Raw genomic sequence first — 22835 nt, 5'->3', positions numbered from 1 at the left:
AGGTGGAGCCTGTGGGAAGTGTTTAAGTCATGAGGGTGGAACCCTCCTGAATGCGATCAGTGTTTTATAAAAGAGGCTCCAGAGGGATCCCCAGCCCCTTTTACCAGGTGAGGACACAGCAAGAAGTAGGCAGTCTGCAATCCAGAAAAGGGCCTTCACTAAAACCCAGCCATGCTGGCACCCTGATCTTGGACTTCTAGCCTTTAGAACTGTGAAAAATAAATTTCTGTTGTTTATAAGCTACCCAGTCTCTGGTATTTTGTTATGTTATCCTGAATGGACTAAGACAGAGGATACAGCTGAAGAATCAGAAGACTGCTATAGGTCAAACACTTGGAGAATTGGTCTTGAAATAATATTTTTCATTTGGCAAAAAGAAGGTGCAGTGGTGAAACTCAAAAGCACATAGTACATTTAAAAATAGCCATGATAAATTCATGTAGAAGCTTAGATTTAACAGTTGGTTAAAGTCAAGTTAATTAATCCATCTAATTATCATTTTATCTAAAACAAACCCTAAGTAATAAGCAACTATGTTTTCCATGCCATGTATCATTTTTATTAAAATCATCTTTGAAGATGGTGGAGTAGAAGGACGTGCTCTCATTCCCTCTTGCGAGAACACCAGAATCACAACTAACTCTTGAACAATCATTGACAGGAAGACACTGGAATTCACCAGAAAAGACACCCCACATCCAAAGACAAAGGAGAAGCCACAATGAGATGGTAGGAGGGGCGCAATCACAATAAAATCAAATCCCATAACTGCTAGTTGGGTGACTCACAAACTGGAAAACAATTATACCACAGAAGTCCACCCACTGGAGTGAAGGTTCTGAGCCCCACGTCAGGCTTCGAAAGCTGGGGGTCCGGCAACGGGAGGAGGAATTCCTAGAGAATCAGACTTTGAAGGCTAGCGGGATTTCATTGCAGAACTTCGACAGGACTGGGGGAAACAGAGACTCCACTCTTGGAGTGCACACACAAAGTAGTGTGTGCATCGGGACCCAGGGGAAGGAGCAGTGACCCCAGGAGAGACTGAACCAGACCTACCTGCTAGTGTTGGAGGGTCTCCTGCAAAGGTGGGGGGTGGCTCTGTCTCACTGTGAGGACAAGGACACTGGCAGCAGAACTTCTGGGAAGTACTCCTTGGTGTGACCTCTCCCAGAGTCCGCCATTAGTCCCACCAAAGAGCCTGGGTAGGTTCCAATGTTGGGCCGCCTTAGGCCAAACAACCAACAGGGAGGGAACCCAGCCCCACCCATTAGCAGTCAAGCAGATTAAAGGTTTACTGAGCTCTGCCCACCAGAGCAACAGGCAGCTCTACCCACCACCAGTCCCTCCCATTAGGAAACTTGCACAAGCCACTTAGATAGCCTCCTCAACCAGAGGGCACACAGCAGAAGCAAGAAGAACAACAATCCTGCAGCCTGGGGAACAAAAACCACATTCACAAAAGAGAGACAAGATGAAAAGGCAGAGGACTATGTACCAGATGAAGGAACAAGACAAAACCCCAGAAAAACAACTAAATGAAGTGGAGATAGGCAACCTTCCAGAAAAAGAATTCAGAATAATGATAGTGAAGATGATCCAGGACCTTTGAAAAAGAATGCAGGCAAGATCGAGAAGATGCAAGAAATGTTTAACAAAGACCTAGAAGAATTAAAGAATAAACAAACAGAGATGAACAATACAATAACTGAAATGAAAACTACACTAGAAGGAATCAATAGCAGAATAACTGAGGCAGAAGAACAGATAAGTGACCTGGAAGACAGAATGGTGGAATTCACTGCTGTGGACAGAATAAAGAAAAAAGAATGAAAAGAAATGAAGACAGCCTAAGAGACCTCTGGGACAACATTAAATGCAACAACATTCACATTATAGGGGTCCCAGAAGGAGAAGAGAGAGAGAAAGGACCAGAGAAAATATTTGAAGAGATTATGGTCGAAAACTTCCCTAACATGGGAAAGAAAATAGCCACCCAAGTCCAGGAAGCGCAGAGAGTCCCATACAGGATAAACCCAAGGAGAAACACACTGAGACACATAGTAATCAAACTGGCAAAAATTAAAGACAAAGAAAAATTATTGAAAGCAGCAAGAGAAAAACGACAAATAACATACAAGGGAACTCCCATAAGGTTAACAGCTGATTTCTCAGCAGAAACTCTACAAGCCAGAAGGGAGTGGCATGATATACTTAAAGTGATGAAAGGGAAGAAGCTACAACCAAGATTACTCTACCCAGGCAAGGATATCATTCAGATTCGATGGAGAAATCAAAAGCTTTACAGACAAGCAAAAGCTAAGAGAATTCAGCACCACCAAACCAGCTTTACAACAAATGCTAAAGGAACTTCTCTAAGTGGGAAACACAAGAGAAGAAAAGGACCTACAAAAACAAAAACAAAACAATTAAGAAAATGGTCATAGGAACATACATATCGATAATTACCTTAAACGTGAATGGATTAAATGCTCCAACCAAAAGACACAGGCTTGCTGAATGGATACAAAAACAAGGCCCATATATATGCTGTCTACAAGAGACCCACTTCAGACCTAGGGACACATACAGACTGAAAGTGAGGAGATGGAGGAAGATATTCCATGCAAATGGAAATCAAAAGAAAGCTAGAGTAGCAATACTCATATCAGATAAAATAGACTTTAACGTAAAGAATGTTACAAGAGACAAGGAAGGACACTACATAACGATCAAGGGATCAATCCAAGAAGAAGATATACCAATTATAAATATATATGCACCCAACATAGGAGCACCTCAATACATAAGGCAACTGCTAACAGCTATAAAAGAGGAAATCGACAGTGACATAAAAATAATGGGGGACTTTAACACCTCATGTACACCAATGGACAGGTCATCCAGACAGAAAATTAATAAGGAAACACAAGCTTTAAATGACAAAATAGATCAGATAGATTTAATTGATATTTACAGGACATCCCATCCAAAAACAGGAGATTACACTTTCTTCGCAAGTGTGCATGGAACATTCTCCAGGATAGACCACATCTTGGGTCACCAATCAAGCCTCAGTAAAGTTAAGAAAATGAAATCATATCAAGCATCTTTTCTGACCACAACGCTATGAGATTAGAAATCAATTACAGGGGAAAAAATGTAAAAAACACAAACACATGGAGGCTAAACAATACATTACTAAATAACCAAGCAATCACTGAAGCAATCAAAGAGGAAATCAAAAAATACCTAGAGACAAATGACAATGAAAACACGACCATCCAAAACCTATGGGATGCAGCAAAAGCGGTTCTAAGAGGGAAGTTTTTAGCTATACAAGCCTACCTCAAGAAACAAGAAAAATCTCAAATAAACAATTTACCTTACACCTAAAGGAACTAGAGAAAGAAGAACAAACAAAACCCAAGTTAGCAGAAGGAAAGAAATCATAAAGATCAGAGCAGAAATAAATGAAATAGAAACAAATGAAACAATAGCAAAGATCAATAAAACTAAAAGCTGGCTCTTTGAGAATATAAACAAAATTGATAAACCATTAGCCAGACTCATTAAGAAAAACAGGTAGAGGACTCAAATCAATAAAATTAGAAATGAAAAAGGAGACGCTACAACAGACACTGCAGAAATACAAAGCATCCTAAGAGACTACTAAAAGCAACTCTATGCCAATAAAATGGACAACCTGGAAGAAATGGACAAATTCTTAGAAAGGTATAACCTTCCAAGACTGAACCAGGAAGAAATAGAAAATATGAACGGACCAATCACAAGTAATGAAATTGAAACTGTGATTAAAAATCTTCCAACAAACAAAAGTCCAGGACCAGATGGCTTCACAGGTGAATTCTATCAAACATTTAGAGAACAGCTAACACCCATCCTCAAACTCTTCCAAAAAATTGCAGAGGAAGGAACACTCCCAAACTCATTCTATGAGGCCACCATCACCCTGATACCAAAACCAGACAAAGATACTACAAAAAAAGAAAATTACACACCAATATCACAGATGAATATAGATGCAAAAATCCTCAACAAAATACTAGCAAACAGAATCCAACAACACATTAAAAGGGTCATACACCATGATCAAGTGGGATTTATCCCAGGGATGCAAGGATTCTTCAATATACGCAAATCATTGTGAAACACCATATTAACAAATTGAAGAATAAAAACCATATGATCATCTCAATAGATACAGAAAAGCTTTTGACAAAATTCAACACCCATTTATGATAAAAACTGTGCAGAAAGTGGGCATAGAGGGAACCTGCCTCAACACAATAAAGGCCATATATGACAGACCCACAGCAAATATCATTCTCAATGGTGAAAAAATGAAAGCATTTCCTCTAAGATCAGGAACAAGACAAGGATGTCCACTCTCACCACTATTATTCAACATAGTTTTGGAAGTTCTAGCCATGGCAATCAGAGAAGAAAAAGAAATAAAAGGAATCCAAATTGGAAAAGAAGAAGTAAAACTGTCACTGTTTGCAGATGACATGATACTATACATAGAAGATCCTAAACATGCCACCAGAAAACTACTAGAGCTAATCAATGAATTTGGTAAAGTTGCAGGGTACAAAATTAATGCACAGAAATCTCTTGCATTGCTATATACTAATGATGAAAAATCTGAAAGAGAAATTAAGGAAACACTCCCATTTACCATTGCAACAAAAAGAATAAAATATCTAGGAATAAACCTACCTAGGGAGACAAAAGACCTGTATGCAGAAAGCTATAAGACACTGATGAAAGAAATTAAAGAGGATACAAACAGATGGAGAGATATACCATGTTCTTGGATTGGAAGAATCAATGTTGTGAAAACGACTATACTCCCCAAAGCAATCTACAGATTCAATGCAATCCCTATCAAATTACCAATGGCATTTTTTACAGAACTAGAACAAAAAATCTTAAAATTTGTATGGAGACACAAAAGACCCCAAACAGGCAATGCAGTCTTGAGGGAAAAAAGCGGAGCTGGAGGAATCAGACTCCCTGACTGCAGACTGTACTACAACTACAGTAATCAAGACAATATGGTACTGGCACAAAAACAGAAACATAGATCAATGGAACAAGACAGAAAGCCCAGAGGTAAATCCACGTACCTATGGTCAACTAATCTATGACAAAGGAGGCAAGGATATACAATGGAGAAAAGACAGTCTCTTCAATAAGTGGTGCTGGGAAAACTGGACAGATACATGTAAAAGAATGAAATTAGAACACTCCCTAACACCATACACAAAAATAAACTCAAAATGGAGTTATTACATTTAGAGACCTAAATGTAAGACTGGACACTATAAAACTCTTAGGGGAAAACATAGGAAGAACACTCTTTGACATAAACCACAGCAAGATCTTTTTTGATCCACCTCCTAGAGTAATAGAAATAAAAACAAAAATAAACAAATGGGACCTAATGAAACTTCAAAGCTTTTGCACAGCAAAGGAAACCATAAACAAGACGAAAAGACACTTCTCAGAATGGGAGAAAATGTTTGCAAACGAATCAATGGACAAAGGATTAATCTCTAAAATATATAAACAGCTCATGAAGCTCATATTAAAAAAACAAACAACCCAATCAAAAAATGGGCAGAAGACCTAAATAGAAGTTTCTCTAAAGAAGACATACAGATGGCCAAGAAGCACATGAAGAGCTGCTCAACATCACTAATTATTAGAGAAATGTAAATCAAAACTACAATGAGGTATCACCTCACACCACTTAGAATGGGCAACATCAGAAAATCTATAAACAATAAATGCTGGAGAGGGTGTGGAGAAAAGGGAACCCTCCTGCACTGTTGGTGGGAATGTAATTGATACAGCCACTATGGAGAACAGTATGGAGGTTCCTTAAAAAACTAAAAATAGAATTACCATATGATCCAGCAATCCCACTACTGGGCGTATACCCTGAGAAAACCATTATTCAAAAAGACACATGCACCCCAATGTTCACTGCAGCATTATTTACAATAGCCAGGTCATGGAAGCAACCTAAATGCCCATCGACAGACAAATGGATAAAGAAGTTGTGGTACATATATACAATGGAATATTAGCCATAAAAAGGAACAAAATTGGGTCATTTGTAGAGATGTGCATGGATCTAGAGACTGTCATACAGAGTGAAGAAAGTCAGAGAGAAAAACAAATATCGTATGTTAACGTATATTTGCGGAACCTAGAAAAATGGTACAGATGAATCGGTTTGCAGGGCAGAAATTGAGACACAGATGTAGATAACAAACGTATGCACACCAGGGGGGGAAAGTGGCGGGGGTGTGGGTGGTGGTGTGATGATTTGGGAGATTGGGATTGACATGTATACACTGATGTGTATAAAATGGATGACTAATAAGAATTTTAAAAATAAATAAATAAAATCATCTTCACCAGCAGCAACATATTCATCACCATCCTATCATGATCCTCTGTTCCCAGCATATTCCCATTGTCCCCAGATTTCATCTCTGAGTTATATCGTATCTCTCCTTTTCTCTCTGTCAATTTAGGCCCTGATCCCACTTCAAAGTCCCTTCCATTTAATTCACCCTTCCTTCTGCAATTAGGTATTCATTTTCACTACAATATTTGGCATCTATTTGTATTTGGCATCTATTACTACATTGGTTGTCTTTTTTTTTTTTCCATGAGAACATGTAATTTTCCCTACTAGTTTATAATAATACTGTCTTTACTTCATGTTCTTCTAGTGACTGGCACGTGACACAATCGGCACTCAATAAATATCTTTAGCTGATTTGTACTTCATATCCATGATATTTGCTCCACTTAGGGAGTTTTGTCAGCTTTACACAAGGCTCACCCAAGTCTTTCAGAACTCTAGTGCTCCCTGTGAAGACTTCCAGGGTTAGTCAGGCCAGTGGCCTATTCATTTGCCCCCATTCTTCCTACCTTCCAATCACTTAGCTGAAGTTCTGTCACACTTTTGTTTATCCCGTTTCTTTTCTTTTTTTTTTATTTTTTAACATCTTTATTGGAGTATAATTGCTTTACAATGGTGTTAGTTTCTGCTGTATAACAAAGTGAATCAGCTATAGGTATACATATATCCCCATTTCTCCTACCTCTTGTGTCTCCCTCCCACCCTCCCTAACCCACCCGTCCAGGTGGTCACAAAGCACAGAGCTGATTTTCCTGTGCTATGCGGCTGCTTCCCACTAGCTATCTATTTATCCCATTTCTTCTTTATACAGCTTGTTTCTCCAGGAAATACTGCCATAATCACACCCCCAGAGAATTCAGAAGACCACTCCACACACAGCAAGGACATGTTGACTAATGCTGAATAACCACTAAAAGAATAATTTTTCAATTCACTGACTTTCTGACTCAGTATAATGAAAGACATTAATTTAAAAATCTATAATTGCAATTGCCTCTAGTAATCCTTAGTAACAATGTATTTATCAAAGTGTGATTCAATGACCTTGGGGAGAAAGAGAGCAGGAAATGAAGTTGAAACAAATAAGTACCCTGCAGAGAAAACAAGCACTAGTTGACTGCTGATTAATTGAAGGGAAAGTAGACATTATTTTTTTCATGAACACAGGAGACAAAGATGAGCAAAATGTTGACTCTAAGACAGGAGAAAAAGTGTTCAAGAGAGAAGTCGAAAAAATATCATATAATCCTTACCCCTGACAAGAAAGACCATTAATAGAAATAGTTTGTTGTCATCGTTTAAGAAGAACAAGAAATAAAAGTTTAACTTAGGTTTGTTTATCTTTAGTTTAGCTGAAACATAGCATATGTATAAACATTATGTATTCCAGGATCCTTACTTTACCTCTTTGCATTATTTTTTAGTGGTTGCTTTAAGGATCACAATATATACACTTTTCACAGCCTACTTAGGGTTAATATTGAATCAATTCATGTCAAATACAGAAATCTTGCAAGGTAGGAGTTCATTTACTCACCCTTGCCTGTTTTTGCTAAAGTTGTCAAATGTGTAACATCTACGCACAGTAAAACTCTATGATACAATGTTATAATTTCCAGTGCTCTCATCCCCCCCCAACCAAGCTCTGAATTTTCATCTGTTTTTATTTCCCTTTAGTGTGTAGAACTTCCTTAGTATTTCTTATAGTACCTGCCCACTGTCAATATATTCTTTTAGTTTTCTTTTTCTGAAAACGCATTTCATTCTTGGAAGATCATTTTCACTGGATGTAGAATTCTGATTTGATGTGGGCTTGTTCTCCCTTCCCCTCCAGCACTTTAAAGATGTTGGTCCACTGTGGTCTGAATTAGGTCAAATTTTGGAAGTTAGGAGCATAATTCTACCCTCACTTCAGAAGCCAGATGTAAATTCCAGAGCTCTCAGGTCACCCATTCTTCTGATTAACTGGCTACAAATTCAGGGGTTCCCAGTACTCCCTAAAGTATTATAATTCACTAGAATGACTCACAGAACTCAGGAAAGTACTACATTTATAATTATAGTTTTATTATAAAGAATGTAAATCAGGAGCAGCCAAGTGAAAAGACCCATAGAGTGAGGTCTGGGGGTCCCACACACAAAGCTTTTGTGTCCTCAGAATGCCTCAACTTCCAGGCACGTTAAAGTATAAATACCAGTCAGGCAAGCTCACCTCAGTGCCCAGAGTTTTTACTGGAGTTTCATTACATAGACTTTGTTGATTGAATCATTGGCCATGTGCTTAAACTCAATCTCCAGCCAATTCTGCCCTCTTCAGAGGCTGGGCTCATATCACCTGACTAAAAAAGCCCCAACCCTGTAATTACCTGGTTAGTCTTTCTGGTGTGGCTAGCCCCCATTTTGAGTCATCTCATTAGCATAAACTCAGGTGTGGGCCCAGAGGCTCACCATGAGTAACAAAGACATATCTATCACTCCAAAAAATTCCAGAGATTTAGAGGTTATTTCCCAGGAACTAGGGACAAAGACCAGCCAAATTCTTTATTATACAACAGTGTGGTTTTCTTTGTTTTTATCTCATTTCAGGTTTGTTAAGCTTCTTGAAAATGTATATTTATATCTTTCACCAAATTTGGAAAATATTCAGCCATGTTTTCCTTAGATATTATTTCTGCCCATTATTCCTTTCTCTCATCTCCTTCTGGGACTCTAATTACACATTCTTAGAGCTTTCAATATGGTCCCTGAGGCTTGTTCATTTTTACTTCAATATTTTTTCTCTGTGTTCCTTGGGTTAGATAATTTCTATTAATTAATTAATTTTTTCTTTTTTTGGCCTCACCATGCAGCATGTGGGATCTTAGTTCCCCGACCAGGGATCGAACCCTTGCCCCCTGCAGTGGAAGCGTGGAGTCCTAACCACTGTACTGTCAGGGAAGTCTCAATAATTTCTATTAATATATCTTCAGCTTTGCTGACTCTTTCATCGTTTGCATTCTGCTGTTAAATACATCTGGTAAATTTTTATTTCAGATATTACATTTTTTAGTTCTGGAATTTCCATTTGTTTCTTTTTTATAGTTTCTCTTTCTCTGTTAAATAACCTATATTTCATTTATAATGCACATATTTTCTTTTACATCCTTGAATATGTTTTATAGCAGGGGTCCCCAACCCCTGGGCCATAGACCGCTACTGGTCCGTGGCCTGTTAGGAACCGGGCTGCACAGCAGGAGGTGAGCGGTGGGCGAGCGAGCGAAGCTTCATCTGTATTTATAGCCGCTCCCCATCACTCACATTACCACTTGAGCTCCACCTCCTGTCAGATCAGCAGCTGCATTAGATTCTCATAGGAGTGCGATCCTACTGTGAACTGTGCCTGTGAGAGATCTAGGTTGCGCAATCCTTATGAGAATCTAATGCCTGATGATCTGAGGTGGAGCTGAGGTGGTGAGGCTAGCTAGTGCTGGGGAGTGGCTGCAAATACAGATTATCATTAGCAGAGAGGTTTGACTGCACAGAGACCATACTAAATCAACTGCTTGCAGACTCATATCAAAACCCTATCAGTGAGTGGCAAATGACAATTAAGCTGCATCTGGCGGCAGTCTTTAAGTCAGAATCTGACACTTATTTTAGTCCACGCAGGGCCCGCCCATTATTTTATTTACCACTTCCATCCATGCCTCTTTCCCCACACCGCGCACTTGTCTCAGTCACAGTTTTGGTAAGCCCATAAGTTAACCCTAGCCAAAATGAGTAAAAAACAAACATCTCTGGAGAGCTTCTTTGAAAAGGGGGAAAGACCCAATTATGAGACAGAAGACTCTAAGACTGCCAACAAAAAGAAAGCTGCATTTAAAAGAAAATACCAAGAGTCCTACTTAAATTATGGGTTCATTGCAATAGGTGATTCACATTCTCCAAGCCCGCTTTGTATAATATGTGGCGACCAGCTATTCAATGAAGACACGAAACCTTCAAAACTGCTTTGCCACATGGAGACCAAGCACCCTGCATTAAAAGACAAGCCTTTGGAGTTTTTCAAAAGAAAAAAACGTGCACACAAAGAACAGAAGCAATTATTGAAGGCCGCCACTTCATCAAATGTGTCTGCACTGAGAGCATCATTCTTAGTGACTAACCGCATTGCTAAAGCTAAGAAGTCCTTCACTACTGGTGAAGAGTTGATCCTGCCTGCTGCTAAGGACAACTTTTAGGAGAGGCTGCAGTTCAAAAGGTGGCACATGTTCCTCTTTCAGCTAGCACCATAACTAGACGAACTGATGAAATAGAGGATATTGAGGCACAATTGTTAGAGAGGATTAGTGAGTCACCATGGTATGCAGTCTAGGTTGACAAGCCTACCAATGTTGACAACAAGGCAACAATGCTTGTTTTTGTGATATATTTTTCAGGAGGATGTGCACGAGAATATGCTATTTGCACTTTTGTTGCCAACCAACATCACAGCTGCAGAACTATTCAAGTCTTTGAATGATTACATATCAGGAAAACTGAATTGGTCATTTTGTGTTGGTATATGCACAGATGGAGCGGCTGACATGACTGGACAGTTTTCTGGTTTCACAACTTGGGTCAAAGAGGTTGCTTCTGAACGTGAGTCTATGCACTGTGTCATCCATAGAGAAATGCTGGCTAGCCAAAAAATGTCACCTGAACTGAACAGCGTTTTGCAGGATGTGATTAAAATTGTCAACCACATTAAAGCACATGCCCTTAACTCACGTCTGTTCACGCAGCTCTGTGAGGAGATGGACGCAGAGCACACACGTCTTCTCTTATACGCAGAAGTGAGATGGCTTTCTAAAGGTAGATCACTGGCCAGAGTTTTTGAGTTACAAGAGCCACTCCAGAGATTTCTTTTAGAAAAACAGTCACCACTGGCAGCACATTTCAGTGATACTGAATGGGTCGCAAAACTTGCTTACTTGTGTGACATATTCAACCTGCTCAATGAACTCAATCTGTCACTTCAGGGGAGAACAACAACTGTGTTCAAGTCGCAGATAAAGTGGCTGCATTCAAAGCCAAACTGAAGTTATGGGGGTGACGAGTGAACACTGGGATTTTTGACATGTTTCAAACATTAGCAGAGATTTTGAAAGGGACTGAGCCAGGGCCTTCTTTCTCCCAGCTGGTGCATGATCACCTATCTCAGCTTTCAAAAGAGTTTGAGCATTACTTCCCAACCACAAAAGACCCCCGAACTGAGAAGGAATGGATCTGCAACCCATTTGTAAATAAGCCAGGTGAATCGACTTTGTCCGTGCTAGAAGAGGATCAACTGCTTGAGACTGCAAATGATGGTGGCCTTAAAAGTATGTTTGAGACAACTTCAAATCTCCATACGTTCTGGATTAAAGTCAAGACGGAATATCCTGAGATTGCCACAAAAGCACTGAAAAGCCTGCTTCCGTTTCCAACATCCTAACTTTGTGAAGGAGGGTTTTCTGAAGTAACAGCAACCAAAACAAGATTACTTAGTAGACTGGATATAAGCAACACACTTCGGGTGTCACTGTCTCCCATCACCCCCAGATGAGACCATCTAGTTGCAGGAAAACAAGCTCAGGGCTCCCACTGATTCTGCATTATGGTGAGTTGTATAATTATTTCATTATATATTACAAAGTAATAATAATAGAAATAAAGTGCACAATAAATGTAATGCACTTGAATCATCCCGTAACCATCCCCCCCACCCCGGTCCATGGAAAAATTGTCTTCCACGAAACCGGTCCCTGGTGCCAAAAAGGTTGGAGACTGCTGTTTTATAGTAACTGCTTTAAATCTTTGTCTGCTAGCTTCAACATCTGGGGCATCTCCGGGTTGATCTTTGCTGATTGCCTTTTGTCTCAAAAATGAGTCACATTCCCATATTTCTTGATTTATTAAGTAATTTTAGGTTGTATCCTTAACATTGTAAATGTTATTTTCCAAACATCTTGGAGTCGGTAATACTCTCCCAAAGAATGTTAGTTTTTTTGTATGTTTGTTTGGTTTGGTTTAGCGTGCAATTGACTTAATTGGGCTATACCTTTTGGGCTTGGTTGCTTAAAGTTTGTCCTGTGCAGGAATAGTTCAGGCATCAGCAGAAGATTTATTAAAAAGATTTTAGGATCCCTTCTCTGGATCCCTCCTACCTTGGATGTTCCCCTTACTTTCCAGCAACTATACTTATCCCAAACTCATACCTCTCATTCTTCAAGCCAAAAAACCCGGCGTTTTGCAGCAGAATTTTAGTCAACCCGCAGGGAGCAGACTGAGGCCAGTCCTTAGGCTAGAAACTGAAAAAAGGGATCTGAGTATCTCCCTTCTTACAAACGGTCAACTGCCCTCCAGAATCTGCTTACTTTTGGTCATTCTAAGGATAAACTTACAGTTTATCATTGTTATATGTAGAAGGATCATCTGACAAGAGCAACTCATGTCAGAATTCCTCCATCACCCTCATTTTGTAGGCTAAGAAAACTAAGGCCTAAGAAGGTGTTTCTTTGTTCATAAGGAATTTATTGGAATTGGGGCTTGCCACCATGAAAGTTGAGTTGTCGTAGTAAGATAGATGTTATTGGGCAATTTCCTTAAATTTAATAAACATCACTAGTTTGAATTCATTGGCGTTACACCCAATCAGTGTTAATCAAAACTCTATATTATTAAATATTGTAAAATAAATGTTATAACTTTTTATTATTTTTAAAGGACTTGGCTAGCAAAGTGCTAAAAGTAAAAGTTCCTAAAAGATATGTTTTATTGAGGATCTAAAAACTGTTTGAAACTAGTATATACACCTATGCAAACAAAAAAATCTAACATGAATGTTTATTTCAAAAGCTAAAATAAAAGGATACCTTCAAGATGGAGGAGGAGTAAGACGTGGAAATCACCTTCCTCCCCACAAATACATGAGAAATACATCTACATGTGGAACAACTCCTACAGAACACCTACTGAACGCTGGCAGAAGACCTTGCCCAAAAGGCAAGAAACTCCCCATGTTCCTGGGTAGGGCAAAAGAAAAAAGAAAAAACAGAGACAAAAGAATAGGGACAGGACCTGCACCTCTGGGAGGGAGCTGTGAAGGAGGAAAGGTTTCCACACACTAGGAAGCCCCTTCGCGGGCGGAGACTGCGGGTGGCGGAGGCGGGGAGCTTCGGAGTCACGGAGGAGAACACAGCAACAGGGGTGCAGAGGGCAAAGAGGAGAGATTCCCGCACAGAGGCTCGGTGCCGACCAGCACTCACCAGCCCAAGGAGCTTGCCTGCTCACCCGCCAGGGCAGGTGGGGGTTGGGAGATGAGGCTCAGGCTTTGGTCGGATCCCAGGGAGAGGACTGGGGTTGGCTGCGTGAACACAGCCTGAAGCGGGCTAGTGCGCCACAGCTAGCCGGGAGGGAGTCCGGGAAAAAGTCTGGAGCTGCTGAACAGGCAAGAGACTTTTTCTTGCCTCTTAGTTTCCTGGTGCGCGAGGAGAGGGGATTCAGAGCGCCTCTTAAAGGAGCTCCAGAGACGGGCGCGAGCTGCGGCTATCAGTACGGACCCCAGAGACGGGCATGAAACGTTAAGGCTGCTGCTGCCACCACCAAGAAGCCTGTGTGCAAGCACAGGTCACTATCTACACCTCCCCTCCTGGGAGCCCGTGCAGCCCGCCACCGCCAGGGTCCCATGATCCAGGGACAAATTCCCCGGGAGAACACACGGCGCGCCTCAGGCTGGTGCAACGTCATGGTGGCCTCTGCCGCCGCAGGCTCGCCCCGCATCCGTACCCCTCCCTCCCCTTGGCCTGAGTGAGCCAGAGCCCCCGAAACAGCTGCTCCTTTAACCCTGTCCTGTCTGAGCAAAGAACAGACGCCCTCAGGCGACCTACACGCAGAGGCGGGTCCAAATCCAAAGCTGAACCCCGGGAGCTGTGCGAACAAAGAAGAGAAAGGGAAATCTCTCCCAGCAGCCTCAGAAGCAGCGGATTAAAGCTCCATAAACAACTTGATGTACCTGCATCTGTTGAATACCTGAATAGAAAACGAATCATCCCAAATTGAGGAGGTGGACTTTGGGAGCAAGATATATTATTTTTTCCCCTTTTTCTCTTTTTGTGAGTGTGTATGTGTATGCTTCTGTGTGAGATTTTGTCTGTATAGCTTTGCTTTCACCATTTGTCCTAAGGTTCTGTCCGTCCTTTTTTTTTTTTTACTTGAAAAACTTTTTTTTCTTTTTTTCTTAATAATTATTTTTTATTTTTTATTTTAATTATTTTATTTTATTTTATCTTACTTTATTTTATTTCATCCTCTTTCTTTCTTTCTTTCTATTTTTTCTCCCTTTTATTCTGAGCCATGTGGATGAAAGGCTCTTGGTGCTCCAGCCAGGCATCAGGGCTGTGCCTTTGAGGTGGGAGAGCCAACTTCAGGACACTGGTCCACAAGAGACCTCCCAGCTCCATGTAAAACCAAACGACGAAAATCTCCCAGAGATCTCCGTTGCAACACCAAGACCCAGCTTCACGCGACAACCAGCAAGCTATAGTGCTGGACACCCTATGCCAAACAACTAGCAAGACAGGAACACAGCCCCATCCATTAGCAGAGAGGCTGCCTAAAATCATAATAAGGCCACAGACATCCCAAAACACACCACCAGACGTGGACCTGCCCACCAGAAAGACAAGATCCAGCCTCATCCACCAGAACACAGGTACTAGTCCCCTCCACCAGGAAGCCTACACAACCCACTGAACCAACCTTAGCCACTGGGGACAGATACCAAAAACAATGGGAACTACGAACCTGCAGCCTGCGAAAAGGAGACCCCAAACACAGTAAGATAAGCAAAATGAGAAGACAGAAAAACACACAGCAGATGAAGGAGCAAGGTAAAAACACACCAGACCTAACAAATGAAGAGGAAGTAGGCAGTCTACCTGAAAAAGAATTCAGAATAATGATAGTAAAGATGATCCAAAATCTTGGAAATAGAATAGACAAAATCCAAGAAACATTTAACAAGGACGTAGAAGAACTAAAGAGGAACCAAGCAACGATGAACAACACAATAAATGAAATTAAAAATACTCTAGAAGGGATCAATAGCAGAATAACTGAGGCAGAAGAACGGATAAGTCACCTGGAAGATAAAATAGTGGAAATAACTACTGCAGAGCAGAATAAAGAAAAAAGAATGAGAAGAACTGAGGACAGTCTCAGAGACCTCTGGGACAACATTAAACGCACCAACATTCGAATTATAGGGGTCCCAGAAGAAGAGAAAAAGAAAGGGACTGAGAAAATATTTGAAGAGATTATAGTTGAAAACTTCCCTAATATGGGAAAGGAAATAGTTAATCAAGTCCTGGAAGCACAGAGAGGCCCATACAGGATAAATCCAAGGAGAAACACGCCAAGACACATATTAATCAAACTGTCAAAAATTAAATATAAAGAAAACATATTAAAAGCAGCAAGGGAAAAACAACAAATAACACACAAGGGAATCCCCATAAGGTTAACAGCTGATCTTTCAGCAGAAACTCTGCAAGCCAGAAGGGAGTGGCAGAACATGTTTAAAGTGATGAAGGAGAAAAACCTACAACCAAGATTACTCTACCCAGCAAGGATCTCATTCAGATTTGATGGAGAAATTAAAACCTTTACAGACAAGCAAAAGCTAAGAGAATTCAGCACCACCAAACCAGCTTTACAACAAATGATAAAGGAACTTCTCTAGGCAAGAAACACAAGAGAAGGAAAAGACCTACAATAACAAACCCAAAACATTTAAGAAAATGGGAATAGGAACATACATATCAATAATTACCTTAAACGTAAATGGATTAAATGCTCCCACCAAAAGACACAGACTGGCTGAATGGATACAAAAACAAGACCTGTATATATGCTGTCTACAAGAGACCCACTTCAGACCTAGGGACACATACAGGCTGAAAGTGAGGGGATGGAAAAAGATATTCCATGCAAATGGAAATCAAAAGAAAGCTGGAGTAGCAATTCTCATATCACACAAAATAGACTTTAAAATAAAGACTATTACAAGAGACAAAGAAGGACACTCTATAATGATCAACGGATCGATTCAAGAAGAAGATATAACAATTGTAAATATTTATGCACCCAACATAGGAGCACCTCAGTACATAAGGCAAATACTAACAGCCATAAAAGGGGAAATCGACAGTAACACAATCACAGTAGGCGACTTTAACACCCCACTTTCACCAATGGACAGATCATCCAAAATGAAAATAAATAAGGAAACACAAGCTTTAAATGATACATTAAACAAGATGGACTTAATTGATATTTATAGGACATTCCACCCAAAAACAACAGAATACACATTTTTCTCAAGTGCTCATGGAACATTCTCCAGGATAGATCATATCTTGGGTCACAAATCAAGCCTTGGTAAATTTAAGAAAATTGAAATCGTATCAAGTATCTTTTCCGACCACAACGCTATGAGACTAGATATCAATTACAGGAAAAGATCTGTAAAAAATACAAACACATGGAGGCTACACAATACACTACTTAAAAATGAAGTGATCAATGAAGAAATCAAAGGGGAAATCAAAATATAACTAGAAACAAATGACAATGGAGACACGACGACCCAAAACCTATGGGATGCAGCAAAAGCAGTTCTAAGAGGGAAGTTTATAGCAATACAAGCCTACCTCAAGAAACAGGAAACATCTTGAATAAACAACCTAAACTTGCACCTAAAGCAATTAGAGAAAGAAGAACAAAAAAACCCCAAAGTTAGCAGAAGGAAAGAAATCATAAAGATCAGATCAGAAATAAATGAAAAAGAAATGAAGGAAACAATAGCAAAGATCAATAAAACTAAAAGCTGGTTCTTTGAGAAGATAAACAAAATTGATAAACCATTAGCCAGACTCATCAAGAAAAAAAGGGGGCTTCCCTGGTGGCGCAGTGGTTGAGAATCTGCCTGCTAATGCAGGGGACATGGGTTCGAGCCCTGGTCTGGGAAGATCCCACATGCCACGGAGCGACTAGGCCCGTGAGCCACAACTACTGAGCCTGCGCATCTGGAGCCTGTGCTCCGCAACAAGCGAGGCCACGATAGTGAGAGGCCCGCGCACTGCGATGAAGAGTGGCCCCCGCTTGCCGCAACTAGAGAAAGCCCTAGCACAGAAACGAAGACCCAACATAGTAATCAATCAATCAATCAATAAATCTTTAAAAAAAAAAATCCTGTGCCTTTAAAAAAAAAACCATATTAAGATGGTTTAAAAAAAATAAAAAATAAAAAAAAAAAAAGAAAAAGGGAGAAGACTCAAATCAATAGAATTAGAAATGAAAAAGGAGAAGTAACCACTGATACTGCAGAAATACAAACGATCATGAGAGATTACTACAAGCAACTCTATGCCAATAAAATGGACAACCTGGAAGAAATGGACAGATTCTTAGAAATGCACAACTGCTGAGACTGAACCAGGAAGAAATAGAAAATATGAACAGACCAATCACAAGCACTGAAATTGAAACTGTGATTAAAAATCTTCCAACAAACAATAGCCCAGGACCAGATGGCTTCACAGGCGAATTCTATCAAACATTTAGAGAAGAGCTAACACCTATCCTTCTCAAACTCTTCCAAAATATTGCAGAGGGAGGACCACTCCCCACCTCATTCTATGAGGCCACCATCACCCTGATACCAAAATCAGACAAAGATGTCACAAAAAGAAAACTACAGGCCAATATCACTGATGAACATAGATGCAAAAATCCTCAACAAAACTAGCAAACAGAATCCAACAGCACATTAAAAGGATCATACACCATGATCAAGTGGGGTTTATTCCAGGAATGCAAGGATTCTTCAATATATGCAAATCAATCAACGTGATACACCATATTAACAAATTGAAGGATAAACACCGTATGACATTTCAATAGATGCAGAGAAAGCTTTCGACAAAATTCAACACCCATTTATGATAAAAGCCCTGCAGAAAGTAGGCAAAGAGGGAACTTTCCTCAACATAATAAAGGCCATATATGACCAACCCACAGCCAACATTGTCCTCAATGGTGAAAAACTGAAACCATTTCCACTAAGATCAGGAACAAGACAAGGTTGCCCACTCTCACCACTGTTATTCAACATAGTTTTGGAAGTTTTAGCCACAGCAATCGAGAAAAAAAAGAAATAAAAGGAATCCAAATTGGAAAATAAGAAGTAAAGCTGTCACTGTTTGCAGATGACATGATACTATACAGAGAGAATCCTAAAGCTGTTACCAGAAAACTACTAGAGCTAATCAATCAGTTTGGTAAAGTAGCAGGATACAAAATTAATGCACAGAAATCTCTTGCATTCCTATACACTAATGATGAAAAATCTGAAAGTGAAATTAAGAAAACACTCCCATTTACCACTGCAACAAAAAGAATAAAATATCTAGGAATAAACCTACCTAAGGAGACAAAAGACCTGTATGCAGAAAATTATAGGACACTGATGAAAGAAATTAAAGATGATACAAATAGATGGAGAGATATACCATGTTCTTGGATTGGAAGAATCAACATTGTGAAAATGACTCTACTACCCAAAGCAATCTACAGATTCAATGCAATCCCTATCAAACTACCACTGGCATTTTTCTCAGAACTAGAACAAAAAATTTCACAATTTGTATGGAAACACAAAAGACCCTGAATAGCCAAAGCAATCTTTAGAACGAAAAATGGAGCTGGAGGAATGAGGCTCCCTGACTTCAGACTATACTACAAAGCTACAGTAATCAAGACAGTATGGTACTGGCACAAAAACAGAAATCTAGATCAGTGGAACAGGATAGAAAGCCCAGAGATAAACCCACGCACATATGGTCACCTTATCTTTGATAAAGGAGGCAAGCATATACAGTGGAGAAAAGACAGCCTCTTCAATAAGTGGTGCTGGGAAAATTGGACAGGTACATGTAAAAGTATGAAATTAGAACACTCCCTGACACCATGCACAAAAATAAACTCAAAATGGATTAAAGACCTAAGTGTAAGGGCAGACACTATCAAACTCTTAGAAGAAAACATAGGCAGAACACTCTATGACATACATCACAGCAAGATTCTTTTTGACCCAGCTCCCAGAGAAATGGAAATAAGAACACAAATAAACAAATGGGACCTAATGAAACTTAAAAGCTTTTGCACAGCAAAGGAAACCATAAACAAGACCAAAAGACAACCCTCAGAATGGGAGAAAATATTTGCAAATGAAGCAACTGACAAAGGATTAATCTCCAAGATTTACAAGCAGCTCATGCAGCTCAATAACAAAAAAACCAACAACCCAATCCAAAAATGGGCAGAAGACCTAAATAGACATTTCTCCAAAGAAGATATACAGATGGCCTACAGACACATGAAAGAATGCTCAACATCATTAATCATTAGAGAAATGCAAATCAAAACTACAATGAGATATCATCTCACACCGGTCAGAATGGCCATCATCAAAAAATCTAGAAACAATAAATGCTGGAGAGGGTGTGGAGGAAAGGGAACACTCTTGCACTGTTGGTGGGAATGTAAATTGATACAGCCACTATGGAGAACAGTATGGAGGTTCCTGAAAAAACTACAAATAGAACTACCATACGACCCAGCAATCCCACTACTGGGCATATACCCTGAGAAAACCATAGTTCAAAAAGAGTCATGTACCAAAATGTTCATTGCAGCTCTATTTACAATAGCCAGGACATGGAAGCAACCTAAATGTCCATTGACAGATGAATGGATAAAGAAGATGTGGCACATATATACAATGGAATATTACTCAGCCATAAAAAGAAATGAAATGGAGTTATTTGTAATGAGGTGGATGGAGTTAGAGTCTGTCATACAGAGTGAAGTAAGTCAGAAAGAGAAAAACAAATACAGTATGCTAACACATATATACGGAATCTAAGGGAAAAAAAAAAAAAAAGGCCATGAAGAACCTAGTGGCAAGACGGGAATAAAGACACAGACCTACTAGAGAATGGACTTGAGGATATGGGGAGGGGGTGTGGTGAGATGTGACAGGGTAAGAGAGTGTCATGGACATATATACACCACCAAATGTAAAATAGATAACTAGTGGGAAGCAGCCGCATAGCACAGGGAGATCAGCTCGGTGCTTTGTGACCACCTAGAGGGGTGGGATGGGGAGGGTAGGAGCGAGGGAGATGCAAGAGGGAAGAGAAATGGGAACATATTGTATATGTATAACTGATTCACTTTGTTATAAAGCAGAAGCTAACACACTATTGTAAGGCAATTATACTTCAATAAAGATGTTTAAAAACAAAATAAAATAAAATAAACTCAAAATGGATTAAAGACCTAAATGTAAGGCCAGACACTATCAAGCTCTTAGAGGAAAACATAGGCAGAACACTGTATGACATAAATCACAGCAAGATCCTTTTTGACCCAGCTCCTAGAGAAATGGAAATAAAAACACAAATAAACAAATGGGACCTAATGAAACTTAAAAGCTTTTTCACAGCAAAGGAAACCATAAACAAGAGCAAAAGACAACCCTCAGAATGGGAGAAAATATTTGAAATTGAAGAAACTGACAAAGGATTAATCTCCAAAATTTACAAGCAGCTCATGCAGCTCAATATCAGAAAAACAAACAACTCGACACAAAAATGGGCAGAAGACCTAAATAGACATTTCTCCAAAGAAGATATACAGATTGCCAACAAACACATGAAAGGATACTCAACATCACTAATCATTAGAGAAATGCAAATCTAAACTACAATGAGGTATCACCTCACACCGGTCAGAATGGCCATCATCAAAAATCTACAAACAATAAATGTTGGAGAGGGTGTGGAGAAAAGGAAACCCTCTTACACTGTTGGTGGGAATGTCAGTTGATACAGCCACTACGGAGAACAGTATGGTGGTTCCTTAAAAAACTAAAAATAGAACTACCATATGACCCAGCAATCCCACTACTGGGCATATACCCTGAGAAAACCATAATTCAAAAAGAGTCATGTACCAAAATGTTCATTGCAGCTCTATTTACAATAGCCAGAACATGGAAGCAACCTAAATGTCCATCATCGGATGAATGGATAAAGAAGATGTGGCACATATATACAATGGAATATTACTCAGCCATAAAAAGAAACAAAATGGAGTTATTTGTAGTGAGGTGGATGGAGTTAGAGTCTGTCATACAGAGTGAAGTAAGTCAGAATGAGAAAAACAAATACAGTATGCTAACACATATATATGGAATCTAAGGGAAAAAAAAAAAAGGTCATGAAGAACCTAGTGGCAAGACGGGAATAAAGACACAGACCTACTAGAGAATGGCCTGAGGATATGGGGAGGGGGAAGGGTAAGATGTTACAAAGTGAGAGAGTGGCATGGACATATATACACTACCAAATGTAAAATAGATAGCTAGTGGGAAGCAACCGCATAGCACAGGGAGATCAGCTCTGTGCTTTGTGACCACCTAGAGGGGTGGGATAGGGAGGGTGGGAGGGAGGGAGATGCAAGAGGGAAGAGATATGGGGATATATGTATATGTATAACTGATTCACTTTGTTATAAAGCAGAAACTAACACACCATTGTAAAGCAATTATACTCCAATAAAGATGTTAAAAAAAAAAACGAAATTAATACTAAAATATCTGGGAGCTCTGCAGTAACCAAATGAAAGATTTAGTGCTGTTGAAAGAACTAGACTGAATGAATAAATGAATTGAAAGGGCAAAAGGAATTATTACCGATTTAATTTTTTTAAAGTATATCTCTATTAAGTGTCTATGACCCTTAAGAAAGGTTCAAAAAACTGTATATATTTTATACTCTATAAAAATCTTTTTTTTAAACATCTTTATTGGAGTATAATTGCTCTACAATGGTGCGTTAGCTTCTGCTCTATAACAAAGTGAATCAGCCATACGTATACACATATCCCCATATCCCCTCCCTCTTGCGTCTCCCTCCCTCCCACCCTCCCTATCCCACCCCTCTAGGTGGTCACAAAGCACCGAGCTGATCTCCCTGTGCTATGTAGCTACTTCCCACCAGCCATCCATTCTATATTTGGTAGTTATACTCTATAAAACTCTTGAACAAAATGAGTTCTCAATAAACTTCATTTCCAACCATAGCCTCCAATAAGTTATGTGTTCTGCACCATCTCAGAGTGTATTCTCTGCCATGAGTCTAAGTAGGCTATATAATGAGTGCAATGTGTACAAATGCTGTTCCATTCCAAAGCTGTAGCTTACCATGTACAGAGTGATAGTCTAACACACATGCCTAGGACAATG

General features: G+C 39.6%; 1 protein-coding gene across 1 annotated transcript in view; it reads right to left on the bottom strand.

Annotated features, from left to right (window-relative positions):
- The window catches only part of FAM237B (family with sequence similarity 237 member B), a 29590-nt gene that overhangs the window by 6460 nt on the left and 295 nt on the right, over positions 1–22835 (bottom strand). The window lies entirely within an intron of this gene.

This window comes from Eschrichtius robustus, chromosome 8 (assembly GCF_028021215.1).
Source record: "Eschrichtius robustus isolate mEscRob2 chromosome 8, mEscRob2.pri, whole genome shotgun sequence".
In the NCBI taxonomy this organism is placed as follows: domain Eukaryota; kingdom Metazoa; phylum Chordata; class Mammalia; order Artiodactyla; family Eschrichtiidae; genus Eschrichtius; species Eschrichtius robustus.
Note: the sequence above shows the minus strand (reverse complement) of the source record. Positions and strands in the feature narration are given on the sequence as shown.